Genomic DNA, 19,139 nt, shown 5'->3' on the forward strand with positions numbered 1-19,139 from the left:
GGACTCTATAAAGGAAGCCAGGGCCCTCAGTTTCCAAGACCAGAGCAAGGCTGTTAAAGATAGGATGTTTTGGAGGACATTGATTCATAGGGTCGCCATGAGTCAGAAGCGACTTGACGGCACTTAACACACAACACACAGATACATGGGTGGTAGAGGTTTTGTTTAAGAAACAATATTTCCTAGGAGTCTTTCCCCTCCCCAGTAATCCCCCAGGCTCGCCAAATTTTCCATTGGGAATTACTTTTTAAAAGTCTGTGTGTGTGTGTGTGTGTGTGTTACCCCCCTCAACCCCCCACCCAAGCCTTCAGATCTCCAATTAGGACATATTTATTATCTGCTGTATTATCAAACTGCCAGAGCTGATGTGAGAGATTTGATCAGCATTGAACTGTGCGATACTCTTACAGCTAATAATCAAATTGGGATTCGTCTTAATGCTGAATTACAGCTAAACAATTGTGCTCTGTGAGAAGGTGACACAGACATTCTCGAGATAGGTGTTTTGAATTCTTAAGCGTGCAGATTACAGAAGGACCTTCGGGAAGTCCTTGACTGCATATATCAGTGGGCAATATGAAAATAGTTACTTGCATTTCCAAAAGGGACTGTGCACTTTTGTCCAGCATCCCGATCCAGTTGGTCATCACAGTAGTTGCTTAGATTAATTTAGTGAGACTTGTGTTGGACAAGAAACTTGTGTGCTTCCCACGCACAAACGGCTAACGATGCAATTTGCAGAGGCATTAGCTGTTCACATGATTACGTCCTTTTACCGAGGGTGGACCATGAGCCTATCCTTCACATTGTGCAGGACCTTAGTCCTCTCCAAGCTAGATGATAATGCTGAAGTGTACAAGAACAACTTAATGGGGACAAAGTGTGCTGCAGAAGACGCAATGTTTTGGGCCTTCGTTGGGGGGGGGGGAATGAGGAAATTGTCCTGTTCTGCCCCTGAACAATTTATAGAAACCTGGTGTTGGAGATTTGGATGGGATGTCCAGATAGTCCTCCTTCCACAGTTTCTAGCTTGCCCCCTCTTAAAATTTCATGGTCAAATACCTGTCATAAAAACAACGACAGGAGCTTCTGTGTACTCAGGGGAAATGCCTAGATAGGCAGGAAGACATTGGGTTTAACCCCTACCCCCGATGATCTGATGTGGACTGAGCAATCTCGGAGCAGTTATCTGTTAAAACGCAGATAAAGAGAGTTAAGGATTAAGATTGGTTTGCATAAACCCTCAACAGAATCCCGGGGAAGGGGCTTCCCATCGTTCTGCCACCCCACCCCCAATTCCTTGAGGCCCACAGCTTGTCTGAATGAGAGAACCTTAATTTCTCCCCTTCTTCTTACTGGTGGCGGATGTTGGGAAGCGCCGTCAAGTTGCGGCAGACTCATGGTGACCCTGTAGGTCTTTCAGGGCAAGAAAGGAACAGAGGTGGTTTGCCATTGCCTACTCTGGACTTCCTCGGTGGTCTCCCATCCAAGTACTAACCAGGGCCTATCCTACTGAGTTTATGAGATCTGATGATCACACAGTGGCCATCCAGGTGCCTCTAGGAAGCCCACAAGCAAGACGACAGCAGCAGCATTTATCCTGCCTGGGTCCCACAGCACCTAATAGGCATGCTCTGTTACTGGAGAGAATAGGTATGCGTCATGACTGGTATCCATTTTGACTAGTAGCCATATATATGTGAGGGTTCCCCACCTCTCTGTGCAAATCCCATAAAGCCACTTGCTCAGACAGTCGTGCAGAAACAAGGATCTTTATTGAGAGCTTCAGAAGGTGTAAGCCAAACACTGGTAAAGTTGCAAGTGACTACGATTTCACAAAGACAGAATTATAACCCCTACAGGGCAACAGATGTCAAACGTATATTATGGGAAGCATAACTGTGCATGGTACAAACATCAAAGAGCCAGGGAGCTTGTTAGTACTATCTATTGCCTCCAAGGTCAGAGCCGGAGGAAGGGAGTCAGTAAGAGTTTGGGAGGGACGTGGGAAGGAGGGAGACACATTCCAACCTGGGCCTTGTCAGACGCCCCGCCTGAACTAAGGAAAGGCCAGAGGCCTGGACTGCTTTTACGAGTCCAGGGAGAGGGGGGGGGGGAAACCAGACAAATGCAAAGGCCTCACTCAAGGCAAAGACACACAGACCCTCACATTCTGCCCCCCTTAAGGCCCCCCTCCCCCAAGTCCGGGTGGATGAGGCCTGTCAGGATAGGCAGAGTGAAACTCTCGAACCAGGCGGGGAGCCGCCACATGGGGAGCAGCTACCCACTCATCCTGGGCGGCGCCCAGCAGATCAAATAGAACAGTTCCCCCCTTTTCAGCTTAGAGTCCAACACTTTAGAAACCTCAAGATGCGATTCACCTCCCACAACAGTAGGAACTTCAGACTTAGGGAGGGGGTGGAACTGAGGGGCAGCGACGTACGGCTTAAGTAGACTGATATGGAACACCGGATGCACCCCCCGAAGAGATTTGGGAAGTTCCAACTCCACCGTGATGTCATTGATCACCCGGGTGATGGGGAAGGGACCTACATACCTGTCACTAAGCTTTTTGCAAGGCCGAAGTGACCGTAGGTTCTTGGTGGAGAGGTAAACCTGCTCTCCCACCCTGAGTTCCCACCCTGGGGACCGATGCTTATCGGCCTGGTCTTTGTATTTGCGCTTGGCCCTTTCCAGGTTTTTCTGCAGCCAGGGCCAAGTGGTCTGCACTACTTGTACCCAATCTTGGACCTCCTGCACCCCCTCGAGTTCAGGAGTGATGTTGGGGGAACCAAAGGGCCCAAAGTCCTTTCCATAAACCACTCGAAACGGACTGAAACCTGTGGAGGAATGGGGGGCATTATTATAGGCATATTCAGCAAAAGGCAACAGGTCTACCCAATCATCCTGGTGATAATTGACATAACACCTGAGATAACATTCTACTACAGCATTGACACGTTCGGTCTGGCCATCAGTCTGGGGGTGATAGGCTGAAGAAAGTCCTTGCTCTTCCACCCCCATGACTTTCAGGAAGGCTCTCCAGAATTTGGCAACGAACTGGGCCCCTCTGTCGGAGAGAACCTTTCTCGGGACCGAATGATGCTTCACCACGTGACTAATAAACAGTTTAGCCAACTTTTGGGCCGATGGTAGTCCCGCACAAGGAACAAAGTGAACCTGTTTAGAAAGTAAGTCTGTTATCACCCACAGTACCGTTTTCCCCCGACTTGGGGGTAAATCAGTGATAAAATCCATGGCGATCACTTCCCAGGGCATGGTTGGGGTCTCTAGAGGCTTTAATAGTCCGGGGGGTTTTCCCATCCGTTTTTTGGCCGTGGCGCAGATGGGGCAGCTGCGCACATACAATTCCACATCGGCCCTCATGCCTGGCCACCAAAATTGGCGTCGCAAGAGATGCAAAGTCTTGACAAACCCAAAATGCCCCGCAAGCTTGGCCCCGTGAACCAGTCCCAACACCTCTTTTCGGAGCGCCTCGGGGACGTAAGGCTTACCCCCCTGCAGCCACAAGGAGCCCTGTCGGTCGAGATTTGTGGGGAGGACCTGCAAATCCGCCTCCCTCTGAGAAGCGTCCCGGAGCCGCTGTTGAAAAGCCTCCGGGATTCCCTTAAGGGGGGGAACCTCCTGACGGTGGGATTGGGACCGGGTGGTTACTGCAAGTCCCGAAACCTCCCCCCTCTGTTCAGGGGTAAACAAGGAATCCACCGGACGGTCAAAGTCATTGCGGTACTTGGGAAGCCTAGAAAGAGCATCCGCTAACGCATTGTCCTTCCCTGGCACATGTTTCAGGACAAAGCGGAACTTGGCAAAAAACTGTGCCCAAGGAATTTGTTTTGCGTTGAGCTTTCGGGCCCCTTTCAGGGCCTCTAGGTTCTTGTGATCGCTCCAAACCTCAAAAGGGATCTCTGCCCCTTCCAGGAAATGCCTCTAAATGGTAAGGGCATGTTTAACCGCGGCGGCTTCCTTCTCCCAAATGGCCCAGTTGATTTCGGATTGGGAGAATTTTTTAGAAAAATAGGCACAAGGTCTCAGCAGACCGTTCTCGTCCCGTTGCAAGAGGGCCCCTCCCATAGCAACGTCGGAAGCATCGACCTGAACCACGAAAGGCTTTTCACAATCCGGGTGCGCAAGAATGGGTTCGGACGAGAAAAGCAGCTTGAGCGTATCGAAAGCCTGCTGGCAGTCCGAACTCCACTGCAACCGAGCCGAGGGCAAGGCGGCTCCCGCCCCTTTCCCTTTCGTGCGCAGAAGCGAAGTGAGGGGGAGCGCTACTTGGGCAAAATTGGGAATGAAGTTTCGGTAAAAGTTAGCAAAACCCCAAAATTGCTGTAAATGTCTGCGCGTGGTGGGGGGGGTCCCATTCCATTACTGCTCGAACCTTTTCGGGATCCATTTCTAAGCCTTGATGGGAGATCACGTACCCCAAGAAGGTAATGGATGGTTGATGAAAATCACATTTAGAGACCTTAGCAAACAGCTTGTGCTCGCGCAGCCGTTGCAGCACTTCGCGTACCAATTGTACATGGTTTTCGTATAAATGAGAATGTCGTCCAGGAAAACCACCACCCCACGGAACAATAAATCATGAAGCACTTCATTAATTAATTGCATAAACACACTCGGAGCCCCCGAAAGTCCGAACGGCATCACTAAATATTCAAACATTCCAAAACAACTGGAGAAGGCAGTCTTTGGCTCGTCCCCTTCTCGTATGCGAACTCGGTGGTAGGCCTCCACCAAATCCAATTTGGTGAAGATGCGGCCCTCTTTCAACTGTGCGAGAAGGTCTGGAATGAGAGGGAGGGGGTATGCATTAGACTGAGTGACTGCATTCAGTCTACGAAAATCAATACACAGTCTCAAGTCCCCCGTTTTTTTCTTGACAAAGAAGGCAGGGGCCGAGTATGGAGCTTTGGACGGGCGAATGAAACCCCGCGCCAAATTGGTGTCCAAATACTCCCGCAACACTGCCTTTTCATTAGGACTCATGGGGTAAACCTTTCCTTTGGACAATTTGCCATCTCCCACTATCTCAATGGCACAGTCCGTCTCCCGGTGGGGGGGTAACTCGTCGCATTCTCGCACATCAAACACATCGGCAAACTGGGAATACTCGTTGGGGAGCTGGGGCAGCGGAGTCCCGACGGAAGGGGCCCCTACGAGGGCGGCTGCGGGGGTGTGCAGTACTCGGTCTCTATCATGAAGTTCACATGAGTTGCGGGGAAAGGTGAGCGTCCGCTCAACCCAGTCTATGGTGGGATTGTGCCCCAGCAACCAATTCATCCCTAACACAATAGGTGCGACGATGGGGGCAATGGTAAAATAAAGGCGCTCCCAATGCTCCCCTATAGCCATGATGACTGCTGCGGTGCGGTGGGTTACGGGTCCCTTCTTAAAGTCACTGCCATCCATCTGGGAAAAGCGGATGGGTTCGGGTAACCGCTTCCGCTTAACGCGCAACAGTTGGGCAGCCTCTTCGCTCATCATGGTGCGGGCACAACCCGAATCCACTAGGGCCGTGAATTCTAACGTGGGCCCCCCTTTTGGTAGTGAGAGTTTGACCTTTACATACACATTGTCTTCTTGAGCGCTTACCATTAGTGGAGCTCCTTGCACAACGTTCGGAGCGGTCTGCTGAGGAGCCCCCCTTACAGCAGACCGACGGCGTTTTTTGCCGGCAGGTCCCAGTCCTCCTCCTCGCTGGAGGAAGCAGTTGCGGTATTTGTAATCCGTGACTCCGATGAGTCAAAGGCTTCATTTGTAATCCGTGACCCCGACGGGCCGGTAGAATCCGGAGCTGCGACCTCGGAGCGTGCTTGCAAGGCTGAGGGTGCGCTTCGTCGGCTCGGTGCGCCACTCCGGCGGCGAGGTTGCCCCTCGGGAGGGGGTTTCTCAGGCTCGGTCGTTGCCGGACGAGGCGGTCCCAGACGTCCGGGTCGTGAAGGGCATTGAGAAGCAAAGTGTCCTTTTCCTCCGCAAACGAGACAGACCCCGCTCTCAAAGCGTTTGCGGCGTTCGGTCATGGAGGGTCCTCCCCCCGAAGGGGGACGAGAGTCCTTCGGACCGCCGGGTCTGTCTCCACGGAGCTTGGTCTCCCGTCCGGTGCGCTGTCGGGACAGGAGCAGCAGTTGCTTTCGGTTTTTGATGTCAGCGGCGTGGTGAACCCAGCCCTCAACATCAGGAGGGTTGCCCTGCATGAAGGCCCAGTGTTGCAAATCCGGGTTCAAACCTTCGCGGAAACACTGCACCCGGGTAGCTTCACTCCTGTCCAAAATGCGGCTCAAGAGCGACTGGAACTCGCTTGCATACTGCGTGACAGATTTAGTCCCTTGGCGCAGTTGTTGCAAGGCAGTCTTTGCTCGCTCACCCAAATGCGGGTCCTCGAAGCGGTGTCGAAGGGCGACCATGAAGTCATTGAGGCTTCGCAGGACCGGGGAGCGGAGCTCATACTGCTGTATCATCCAGGCGGCCGCCTCACCTTGTAAGAGAGAAGCCACGTATTGGACTCGGGAGTCTTCCGAGGTAAAAGTCCGGGCCTGTTCACGCATAAAAATGTCCACTTGCACCATAAAAAACGTTAGCTGGTCACTCGACCCGTCATACGTGATTTTCAAATCTCTGCGAGCCGGTGGAGCGGGACAGATGGGAGGTGCGGGGGCCACGGGTGGCTGTCGTCCTCTGTCCGGCGGGTCCACGGGTGGAGTTTGAACTTTCAGTTCATCCATGGCTCGGGCCATCTCCAGCATCACTGCTTGCATGGTATCCATCCGGTCCAGTAAATCCTGGCGCTCTGTCTGCCAGCGCAGCCGCTCCTCATCCATCTGATGAAGTAGCAGGGCTTCCTTTCGGGCGGGATCGTCCTCGAACCCCAACCCGTGAACCACAGTCCGTCTTGACTGCGCGTCGCTCTTCGGGAGCGACCAATGGCTGGGAGTTTCCAGCCAGCTCTCCAAGCGAGTTTGCTTGGCCTTTGTTCACAAACCTGATCCAGAGTCCACTGGTTCCACTGGTCGTCTTCCCAGTCGACTTCCCTTCCGAAGGGGGTAGGTCAGGTCTTTTGGGTACAGCGTTGTCCTTCTGGTCGCCCGCCATAGCTGTCCAGGAACGGTACAGGAACAGGTCAACGCGGCAGGGACTTGCAACTTAATGTGAGGGTTCCCCACCTCTCTGTGCAAATCCCATAAAGCCACTTGCTCAGACAGTCGTGCAGAAACAAGGATCTTTATTGAGAGCTTCAGAAGGTGTAAGCCAAACACTGGTAAAGTTGCAAGTGACTACGATTTCACAAAGACAGAATTATAACCCCTACAGGGCAACAGATGTCAAACATATATTATGGGAAGCATAACTGTGCATGGTACAAACATCAAAGAGCCAGGGAGCTTGTTAGTACTATCTATTGCCTCCAAGGTCAGAGCCGGAGGAAGGGAGTCAGTAAGAGTTTGGGAGGGACGTGGGAAGGAGGGAGACACATTCCAACCTGGGCCTTGTCAGACGCCCCGCCTGAACCAAGGAAAGGCCAGAGGCCTGGACTGCTTTTACGAGTCCAGGGAGGGGGGGGGGGAAACCAGACAAATGCAAAGGCCTCACTCAAGGCAAAGACACACAGACCCTCACAATATATCCCTCTCCTCCATGAACGCGTCCACTCTCTTCTTAAAGCCTTCCAAGTTGGCAGCCATCACCACATCCTGGGGCAGGGAGTTCCACAGTTTAACTATGCATTAAACGTAAGGGTCATCCAAGTCAGGGCCTGCTTTTTACAGACTTTCCCTAGTTGATCGGTTCTTGTAGGTTATCCGGGCTGTGTGACCGTGGTCTTGGTATTTTCTTTCCTGACGTTTTGCCAGCAGCTGTGGCAGGCATCTTCAGAGGAGTAACACTGAAGGACAGTGTCTCTCTAGTAGCCTTTCCCTAGTTGCCTTTCACTGCTGATGTAAACCTAGAGGCTCCTTCTGGTCCAGAGGCTGAGAATCTCACATTTTCTCATAGGGCCATTCTGCCTTCAGGCACGTGTGGCTAAGCAGCCTTTATTTTCTTTAGTTCCTGCACCAGTGCTATTTGCCTGCATTTCTCAAACTGGGGTCTTCAGGGGTATTTCTTCTAGGGGTCTGTGACTTCTTTGTGAGGATTGAAGGCAAGGAGGGTTGGTTCTTTGCATTGCTGGAGTTAGTACCTTTCCTTTATCCCTTAGAAGCTCCTTGATCCATTGATCTTGAGCAGCATAGTTTTGAATCTAATGTTTGGGGGATATAAGGACTGCGATAAATTTTGCCACTGCCAATGTAGCCTTGGGATCCCTATCACTTAATTAAAAGGGCATTGTATCAGCCACAGAGGCATTGAATTTATGTATTAAAAGAGGAGAGCTATATCTTGCTTTAAGGTCCTCATAGAAACGGCATTCCCAAGAGCACACGAGCTAATGAGTCAATGGAGCCAGAAGAGCACGGACAACTTCTTTCTGAGTATGGTCAAATCAAAATTCTGCCTTGGTAACCATTGAAGGGTTAGTGTTTAATCTAGCTAGCAAAAAGGCTCTAAGGCGAGGATTTGTCAAAAAGTAGGTATAGGCAGGCATATCACGTGGTGGTGGTAGGAGTTAGTACCAGAACCGATACAGGTTTCATTGTGCTCATGGTGTTCTCTGTCAGTGGCCAAAGTTCCAGTTGTTTGAATACCTTGGGCAGAACAATTCTTGTGACTTTTTTGTCCCTCCTTAGCAGTCAGCCTCTGCATAGTGTGCCTATAAATTGGACGCCAGAGAACGTTCCAGTCACCCAGTTAAGAGCACCCGTTCCAGAAGGAGCATCCTGCTGCCTGACTGTCTGTGTGGCACTTTTCTCTGAACTGTGACTGGAATTGAGAGCGGGAATCGGTATGACGCAGCTCAAGCCAAGATGGCCTTGATAATATCCTGAGCCCGGCCGGCGGTAGCAAATTCAGTCGCAAAATTAAAGCAATATCACCCCCCCTCCCCCTGGCAGAACCCAGAGCAACTGTGCTCCCAGATAACTTCACTTGTAGTAGCGTTGCGTCGGAACCTGTCAATATGTTACCTCTACCAACCGAGGTGCCCATTCCCCAGTCACATCACATCAAAAGGATGAGAAGGTAGCACTATCAGCTACATTGCGGGATACATCCCAGTTCGCTAGTAAAGCCAGTCTTTCTTGTTCTCCCCTCTGTTGTCAAAGGAAGGAAAAGGAAGAACATTAGTGCGGTGTTATATTTGCTTGGAAAGCTGAAGTCAGAATGGTATGCTTATTCAGGAAGGGATTTTCCATTTCAACATCCTAATGCCTGCACCTGTCAAATAGGAAAGAGAAGGAGGGTGCAAAATACAGTTGTACAGTATTTGAAATGAAATTTGAAGTATTGGAAATACGCTACTAAATATCTTACCAAGTAACAGTCCAAAAATACATAGCGAATTATGCAAGTACATGGTTGGTGACGGAGGCAAGAGTAACATATGCAGCAAAATGGAAGGTAGAGAAATACCCAGATTTGGATGAATGGGTGAGTTAAGTTAACTGGTTATGTGATTATGGCAAAAATTTCAAGAAAAATGGGAATTTTTTTAAATTATATAATTGGAAATTAAGAATATAGTGAAATCAAAACGGAAGAAGAAAGATTTAGGTAATAGGAGGGGCCGTGGCTCAGTGGTAGAGCCTCTGCTTGGCATGCAGAAGGTCCCAGGTTCAATCCCGGGCATCTCCAGTTAAAGGGACTAGGCAAGTAGGTGATGGGAAAGACCTCTGCTTGAGATCCTGGAGAGCCACTGCTGGTCTGAGTAGACAATACTGACTTTGATAGACCAATGGTCTGATTCAGTATAAGGCAGCTTCATGTTATTGTATAGGAAGGTGTACTGAAAAGATAGCGTAATGTAATTAAAAAAATAGAAATTTAAATAGTAAGCTCCATACAAGTTGTATTAAAATGAATTTTTATGTTTTATGTTTGTCTTGTGTATTGAAATGAAACTGTTAAAACATTTTTAAAAGTATTTGAAACGAGCCCCCCAATGTTCAGGGTGTCTACAGTGTCCTTCCAGCTGATCCCGGGGAGACTGTAGACACCCTGAACTGGTGCCTGGAGGCAGTTTCGGAGTGGATGTGGGCAAATAAATGGAGCCTTAATCCCAACAAGGCGGATGCGTCACTGGCAAGAGGAAGATCTGACCCAGGATTTAAGGTGTTGCCCATTCTGGATGGGGCTGCCCTCCCCTTGAAGGAACAGGTCCGTAGTCTGGGAGTGCTCTTGGACCCAGGCCTACTTCTTGGGTAAGCAGCTGGCAGCGGCAGCCAGGAGTGCCTTTTACCAGCATCAACTGGTTAGCCAGCAGTGTGCTCTATGTAGGGATGCCCTTGAAAAGTGTTCTGTTTCTGCCGAATGCTGACTGGAAAGGGTCACAGGGACCAGATCACTCCAGTCTTGTGCCATCTAAGCTGGCTCCCAGTTTGTTTCCTGGCACAATTCAAGGTGTTGACATCTAAAGCCTTATATGGTTTGGGACCAACATACCTGCTCCATTAGGAACCTGGCTGACCACTTCAGTCATCTTCGGAGGCCTTGCATCTGATGAGATTAGGTGGGTGGCAGTCAGGGACAGGGCCTTCTCAGCAGTGGCCCTAGAACTCCCCAGGGAGATTTGACAGCCCCTTCTGTTGCTGGCATTCCCTCAGTGATCCCTCCTTCCTTCCCTGTGTTCTAGCTTTTGGTGTTATCTTTTGTACTTATTTTAAGCTTTGGTTTGAACTTCTTTTGAAAACTCTTCATTTTGAATTTAGTTTATAACGACAACAACAACAAAAATGAAAATACAACAGCAGTATGTTAAACATCCTTGTACAGTCAAGATATGTTTCAATACTTGGTTCCAAAATATGTTCCAATGTTATACTTTGTTCCAATATTATACATCATTGCTTTTTACAGAAATCATACCATTTGGTGGCCCCATGAGGACAGAAAGGCAGGGTAAAGATTTTGTTAATAGTGATGATAATAATGATAATAATTTGAGAGGGTGCCTGGCCTGGGTAGGACACGAATAAGCGGGAGACTGTTGTGTGCTGGCATGTAAATAGGTTCCTGTATTGCCAGCGTGGATCTCACTATCTCCCCATTTGCAGCTGCCACAGATGAACAGCAAAGTCACCAGTCAGGGACATACATGAAGTGGGTCATGGATGAAGAAAGTGCTCAGGGCAAGGTTGCCTAGACAGGAGAAGGCAAATGCAGCAAAGAGAAAGAGAGACCAGCCAGGCTTCTTTAGGGGAGCTTGGATAACAAATTGAATGTGGCGTGCTGGCACTCAGGAGAGCGGCAGTTGCTAGGACATTCCCTGCCATAATAGTTGATTTCACGTGCAAATAGCATCCTCTTTTGTTGCCCTGACATCAGTGCTGATCTGCGTCGCCTGGAGATCAGTTGTAATCCCAGGAGGTCTCCTGCCACCTCCTGGAAGTTGGCAACCCCTAGGTGCAAATGAATTAAATAAATCATGCAGTGGGTGTAGGTGGAAGTCTTAAGAGAGGATGCGCACGGCCCCGATTGGCAGCTCTCATAACACCTTACCCACTGCTTTGCCAGAGTGACCAGCTTGTGAAGAAGGCCGCGTTCTTTCCAATGTATAAAATGTCCCATTTGGGTTTGTGATAGTAGCTGAGAATTTACTCTGAAATCCTCTCTTCCTCTGTGTGTGTGTGTTTATGTGTCTCTCTCTGTCTTTTATCTCTGTAATAATGCTTGCTCGCAAGCATGAGTCCACTGCAGTGCGGCAGCGCTTACAGTGAAATGACGTGCGCTGCAGCAGTGGCCGCCTTCTAATGCTCTTCCTGCAAAATTATGAGAAGTTAGGATTGGGGGAAGAGCCAGCGTATTATTAACCCGGCTAGGTTTCCTGTGTCCTTTAAGGGGGGGAGGTGGGAAGGCGTCTTAAACAAATAGGGCTTCCCGGGAGCTTGGGTTGGAGCTCAGCGGGAGACGAAAAGATGTTTATTCTCTGTCCTTCCCTTTGTTCCAAGGTCCTTCTGGAGGAGAATGCCTCCGGGAAAGAGCAGAACGCTCCGCGTGGCACCACTGCGCTTCTCCTTTCCCCTCCCCTCCCTCTTTTAAGCCACATCACTGCTAGCACCATTGTGGTTCCTCCGCCTTTCCCCACCTCCCCGTGCCCAAGCAGACACACTAAAGGGCTAGTTTCTCCCTCCCCAGATGAGCCGGGAACACTTTTGCCTTGGATGTGAGACACATGTTAGAATCTGGTCCCAGAACCAGAAATGTCCATGTACAAAGGGTGTCCTTTTCCCTCCCTCCGGGTGGTTTAGGCTTTAATCCTGTGCATCCTTACTGAAGAGTAAGTCTCACTGAATTAGTAGATTTGCATCTGAATGCTTTGCCCAGTGAATGAGTTGATTTACTCTCCCTGCCCCCTATTCTGTTCAGGAATCTGAGAAAGAGTACAGAATTGCTGGTGGCCTTTGTTAAATTTGTGTGTGTGTGTGAGAGAGAGAGAGAGAGAGACAGAGGGAGACTAAATGTGCGAGAGCATGTACATGTATAGAATTATGGAAGGCTGCTGCCAACTTGGAAGGCATTAAGAGGGGAGTGGCCATGTTCATGGAGGAGTAGTTCATGGCTACTAGTCAAAATGGATGCTAGTAATGATGCATACCTATCCTCTCCGGTATCAGAGGAACATGCCTATTATATCAGGTGCTGTGGGACACAGGCCGGATAATACTGCTGCAGTCGTCTTGCTTGTGGGTTTCTTAGAGGCACCTGGTTGGCCACTGTGCGAACAGACTGCTGGACTTGATGGACCTTGCTCTGATCCAACATGGCCTTTTTTATGTTCTTATGGGACCACCACGGTCATGTAGTCCAGCCCACTGCACAATGCAGGAAATTCCCAACTACCTCCCCCACCACACCCCCAGTGACCCCCTACTCCACATCCAGAAGATGGGAACTCCTAGGCTATAGGGAACTCCTAGACCAGTGATGGCGAACCTTTTAGAGACCGAGTGCCCAAACTGCAACCAAAAACCCACTTATTTATCGCCGAGTGCCAATGCAGCAATTTAACCTGAATACCACCCCCAGAGGGGGCCCAGAGGGAGAGGCTAGGGTTGCCAAGTTCCTCTTCGCCATGAGTGGGAGGTTTTTGGGGTGGCGCCTGAGGAGGGCGGGGTTTGGGGAAGGACTTCAGTGCCATAGAGTCCAATTGCCAAAGTGGCAATTTTTTCCAGGGTAACTGATCTCTATTGGTTGGAGATCACTTGTAATAGCAGGGGATCTCCAGCTAGTACCTGGAGATTGGCAACTAGTTCCTTAGTGTTTTCTCTCTGCATATCAAGACAAATGGAAAGGTGTTTGGAGGATGGCTTGTGGACACTTCAAAGGTGGAATAGGACTGCACGTCCCTCCGCCCTCACAGACCCAGAGGGCGCCGGAGAAGCTCCTGGAGGGAAAGAAGGAAGGAAAGAAGGGAAGGGAGGGGGAAAGCGAAGGGAGGGAGAGAAAGAAAGAAAAAGAGAAAGGGAGAAAGAAACGGAGCAAGGGAGAGAAAGAAAAGTAGGGAAAGAAAAGGACAGAGGGAGACAGAAAAAGAAAGAGGCTATTTATGCATGGGAGGTTTTGCCTTGGATTTCCCACTCGGTGGGGCACGGCGGCGGCAGGCTTGTGAGAGGCGAGCAGGGTGGGACAGAGGGCGCCTCCTTCGCACCCACCGGCCAGCCACGCCCCTCCGCCCGCACAGGTCCAGAGGGCGCTGGAGAAGCCGCTGGCCATGCCAAGTGTGGGCGCTTGGCTTCTGTTCCCCGCTCTCCCACCCGCCTGGCCTGCCGCGCACGCTCCAGCGGCAGCAATGGCGGCAGCTTCTGTGGGAGAGTCCGGGGGCCACCGCCAATGATGTCGGAGGTTCCCCACTCCTGGGCTATAGCCTCCCCCATCCGGGGCGGGGCAGAGCCGGAAAGGCCAGCAGCTTGGAGGAACCGTTCGTGCCGGCAGAGAGGGCTACGCGTGCCAGAAGTGGCACGCGTGCCATAGGTTCGCCAACACGGTCCTAGACTGTAGATCCTTGAAGGAGGAGCAGGCAGGGTCTTCCGCCCCCCTTTCCCCCCCCTTTTTCTTTTCTTTTAGAAGCTTAAGATTCAGCTGTCTGGGCCACGCAGAAGTGGTGGCTGAATGGGTAGACCAGAACAGTAAATGGGGCCTCAGGTAGAGCCCGATACATCGTTCACTCTCCAGGGTAGTCGACATATGCAAGTACAAATCTGTAGAACCTTGCTACAGGCTTTCCCAAAATATCCAGCAGAGCTTCTCGAGTTGCCCCAAACCAATAGGCGGGGAACACTGAGGCGCAGTGATGTAACTCTCCCGCCATTTAATCTATAGGAGATGGAATTTAAAAAATATTAAAAGGTAAAGGTCCCCTGTGCCAGCACCGGGTCATTCCTGACCCATGGGGTGACGTCACATCCTGACATTTCCTAAGCAGACTGTTTACGGGGTGGTTTGCCAGTGCCTTCCCCAGTCATCTTCCCTTTACCCCCAGCAAGCTGGGTACTCATTTTACCGACCTCGGAAGGATGGAAGGCTGAGTCAGCCCTGAGCCGGCTACCTGAAACCAACTTCCGTAGGGATTGAACTCTGGTCGTGAGCAGAGCTTTTGACTGCAGTACTGCAGCTTACCACTCTGTGCCACGGGGCTCCTAAAAATATTACTGGGTCCTTATAACTGGAGATGCCTGGGATTGATCCTGGGATCTTTTGTATGCAAAACAGATGCTCAACCACTGAGCCACAGCTCTTTCCTGAGATCGCCCAGTGACCTTCATGGTTGACTGGGGTTTGAACCAGAGGCTGACAGATTGTAGTTCAACACTAGCCGCTACACACCACACACACACACAGGTCCTGCATTCCACAGATGAGAATATTTTTTTTATTTCAATTTTTTATTTAAAGAAGAAAGCACAAAATAACAACATCGATACAACAACCATCCGACAGCAAACAATACAAAACACAGAAAACATGAAACATACCGTAACTACAGTTGAATCATTATTGATCGAGGGCTTAATATTTGATACATATTCTTGTATCATTACAATTACCGATATGAGAGGGATGCATTAATGGCATAGGTGATTCGAAAGAGAGGGGGGAATTAAAATGAAAAACATGGGTGGGGGAGATCATTATATTTTTAATTTTAATTCCTCTTCCATAATCTATGGAATGGTTTGGATATCTTTCTCATTTGTATATGAAATAAAACCATGCCATGTTTCTTAAAACTCTTAATATATTGGCTTTACCTTTTATTACTCTTAAGCTGGTGTGTCAGTTTTTCCGCTGTAGCTATTTGCCACAATTCGGAGTACCAACAGTGTGTAATGTTGAGGATTCTGCCATTTTCCAGCACTTTGCTATTACCCTAGGGGCAGCCATTAGCATAAACACTATCAATCCTTTAGATGTTACTGTTTGATGAGAATAATGATATTTCTGGGATGGAATTTATAGGATGGATACTATGGGTTACTCTGACCTCCAGCACATGAGACAGGTGATTTGCTAGTGTGTTTTATTGTACTGAGCAATTTTGGATGAAAGACCTGGAGATAAAGCTTTGCCTTGGTCAGATCACTGTTTTGTTTTGTTTTTAGCACAGCTGTGGTAGTTTCACCGCTCCTTTATAGGGCAAAGATAGAACTAGGGTGGTCCACCTGAGGAGGTTTATGAATCCAACTGGTTTTCAGAATATCCTTTTAAGATTTTGAGAACCTGAATAGCAACCCCGCGGAAACCCTTAAGGGCATGGAACCATCGAGAATGGTTCCCCTGCATTCTCTTCCTCCCTCTAATAGAACTTCTGTACCCTGGTTTACTACAGGGTGATCGCAGCAAAGAAAGGATTTTTTTCTCCTCTGCTACCATTGCATCTGAATTTTGATCAGCTAAATTGTCTGACTTCTAAGGCAGGGCCAATAAAATTTATGGATTTGGAGATAAAACAGATGCTTTTGCAAGATAAAATCTGGTTTGGAGCAGTGGAGTCTGATCTGGAGAACTGGGTTTGATTCCCCACTCCTCCACATGAGCGGCGGAGGCGAATCTGGTGAACTGGATTTGTTTTTCCACTCCTCCACACAAAGCCAGCTGGGTGACCTTGGGCAAGTCACAGCTCTCTCAGCCTCACCTACCTCACAGGGGGTCTGTTGTGGGGAGTGGAAGGGAAGGTGATTGTAAGCCGGTTTGATTCTGCCTTAAGTGGTAGAGAAAGTCGGCATATAAAAACCAACTCTTCTTCTCATCAGGTTACTGTGGATAGATTCAAATTGACCCTTCCAGCAGGTATGAAGCCCTCACCTGTAAATTGGATTTCTGACTTATAAAATCTTATTGGGGGCGGGAGTTGTAGACCTGTTTGTCAGGTCAGTGGAGTTGGCCCCTGTGTGAGTGGAATTTTGCTGGGTTGCTAATGGAGGCTGTTAGAAAATTTCTGAAGAAGCCAATCCTGCCCGAAGGAGATTCTAGTAATTCTAGTCCAGTGCCTAATTTACCGTTTGAGGGTGGGGGGATGGTTGAGTGGTGGTGATGGTGGCAGAGTAACCCCATGTGTTTTGGGGTGTGTGTGTGGGAGGGGGGTGATACATCTGCCCTGGATCCATTTATCTGGCTTCAGGCCTAGGCCTGGGATCGGAGATGACATTAATTGCTTTAGAGGACGGTCTTTGCTTGCAGATGGGTAAAGGTAACGTTTCTCTGTCGATTCTCTGGGATTTAACAGCCTGGTATGCAAATGGAGCCAGCGTGGTGTAGTGGTTAAGAGTGGTGGTTTGGAGAGGTGGACTCTGATCTGGAGAACCAGGTTTGATTCCCCACTCCTCCACATGAGCGGCGGAGGATAATCTGGTGTACTGGATTTGTTTCCCCACTCCTACACACGAAGCCAGCTGGGTAACCTTGGGCTAGTCACACTCTCTCAGCCCCACCTACCTCCCAGGGTGTCTTGTTGTGGGGAAGGGAAGGGAAGGTGATTGTAAGCCGGTTTGATTCTTCCTTAAGTGGTAGAGAAAGCCGGCATGTAAAAACCAACTCTTCTTCTAATTCTAGACATGGCTAACCCTGCCATGATGGTCCATGCTGTAGAAATCTTCACGTTAGATCCGTGTTGGCGAACCTATGGCACGTGTGCCGACTCCAGCACACGGTGCCCTCTCTGTGGGCACGCGCGGGTAAGTGGCTCACTGCGGTGGCAGCAGTATCCACCCCCTCCCGAGCCTCCCGTCCTGGACTTCCAGGGCTCCAAAAGGCCTTCCGGGTCTACGTCTGGCCCCTCTCTCAGCTGAGCCATGGCTGAGCTGTTGCTCGCCTCTCCAGCTCTGCCCGCCCCTCTCCAGCTCGGATGGGGGAGGCTGTGGTCTAGCTGTTCCTGGCTTCCTCCTCTCCCTTTCACTCCGCCCCTCTCCTCTTAATGTCAGCTGGCCAGCTTCCGGCTCTCCCTTCCTGTCGCCCACAGGCAGTGTGGGCCGCACCGCACAGAGGTTGCACACCCGGGCCCACCCCCCACCTGGCCGCCCCGGCGGCACCTGGCCTCCCCACTAGGAATGGCCGCTGCCTGCGTGGCCGGCAGTCGCGGCCCTGTCTCGTTCCCGCTCGCTGCCTCCTTGAAGCAGCGGCGGCCACCCGGTGCGAGCTCCAGCGTCGCCACGCTGCTCCGCCACTGCACCCCGCATTCCACCTCCCCGCCTGGTTGCCGATGTGGCGGGCGGTGCCGGGACGCCTTGCTCGCCGGCGACCGCCCCTCCGTGGTCGCCCGCCGGAATGTCTGCCCCGCACCGCCCACGTGGGCATGAGGCACCAGCCCGGTCCTGGGTCCTGCAGGGCCCCGTCGCGCCGTGCCGTCGTTCCCGCCAGCCGGGAGGTGAGTGGGGCGACGGGAGCCTCATCGTGGGGTTCCCGGCGGAGTCCTGGGTCGGGGCTTGAGGGCATCCCAGGACACCTTCCTTCCAAAAGTTCACAGTGAGGTGAACTCTCTCTATACTAGAACGCGGGGCCATCTGCTGAAGCTGGAGGGTGAGAGATTCCAAACAGATAAAAGGAAGTATTTCTTCACACAACGCATAGTTACGTTGTGGAACTCTCTGCCCCAGGATGTGGTGATGGCTGCCAGCTTGGAGGGCTTTAAGAGGGGAATGGATATATTCATGGAGAAGAGGGGTATTCATGGCTATTAGTTAGAATGGATACTAGTCATGCTGCATACCTATTCTCTCTAGTATCAGAGGAGCATGCTTATTATTTTGGGTGTGGTAGACTCCAAGTCTTGAACACCCAAAAATGAATACAGCAAAAAAAGCTCTGTTATTGTGTTTTTCTTTTAAGGCAAAAGATGTGAATGTATGAGTTGTTTTTTCTAAACTAAAACTTCAGTATTCAGGTTAAATTGCCGTGTTGGCACTTAGCAATAAATAAGTAGGTTTTGGGTTGCAGTTTGGGCACTCAGTCTCTAAAAGGTTCGCCATCACTGGGCTAGATTGTTGAAATGTGCTTTACATGCTGCTGCCCTTAAAGATAATCAGCGAAACATCAATTCATTCGAAGTGCTGCAGCTCAGCATGTAACATCATGGTCATTGTCTTATATCAGCCTTGGAACATCTTGATTGGTTGCCGCTGTGTCTGTGGGCTGTTTAAGGGTCTGGTTTTAAACCTTGAAGCGCTTCCCAGCCTGGAACCTGAAGGACCGTCGCTCCCTGTGTGACCAAACCTGGGAGTCGGCTGTGCTCATCGCCTCTGATCGTGTTGTTAGAATGACTGATGCACTGGAGTGTGTCTGTCAGTTGAGGTACCAGCCGCTGCCTCTCAGTTTGCTTTGTGTGAGTTGTATAAAACAATTTTATTCAGTTGGGCAGTCTGTTGAGATTTTTGCTGCTAGTCAGGACTGCCACATTTGGGGATTGTATTTCTGTCTGGGAAAGAACCTTGCAGACATCCGGGGGAAGGTTGTCTCCAGAGGATGGATGTCATATCCTAAAAAGCCCAGCTCCTTTGTTAGGTAAAATCTTGCAGTTGACAGCATTAAAAACTCCC

The 19,139-nt window shown here is 50.2% G+C and overlaps 1 protein-coding gene across 1 annotated transcript in view; it reads left to right on the top strand.

The window, feature by feature from the left end:
* RIMKLB (ribosomal modification protein rimK like family member B) overlaps nt 1-19,139 on the top strand; it is a 28,724-nt gene that overhangs the window by 4,759 nt on the left and 4,826 nt on the right. The gene's annotated exons all lie outside the window — the stretch shown is intronic.

Source organism: Euleptes europaea, chromosome 4 (assembly GCF_029931775.1).
Source record: "Euleptes europaea isolate rEulEur1 chromosome 4, rEulEur1.hap1, whole genome shotgun sequence".
NCBI lineage: Eukaryota > Metazoa > Chordata > Lepidosauria > Squamata > Sphaerodactylidae > Euleptes > Euleptes europaea.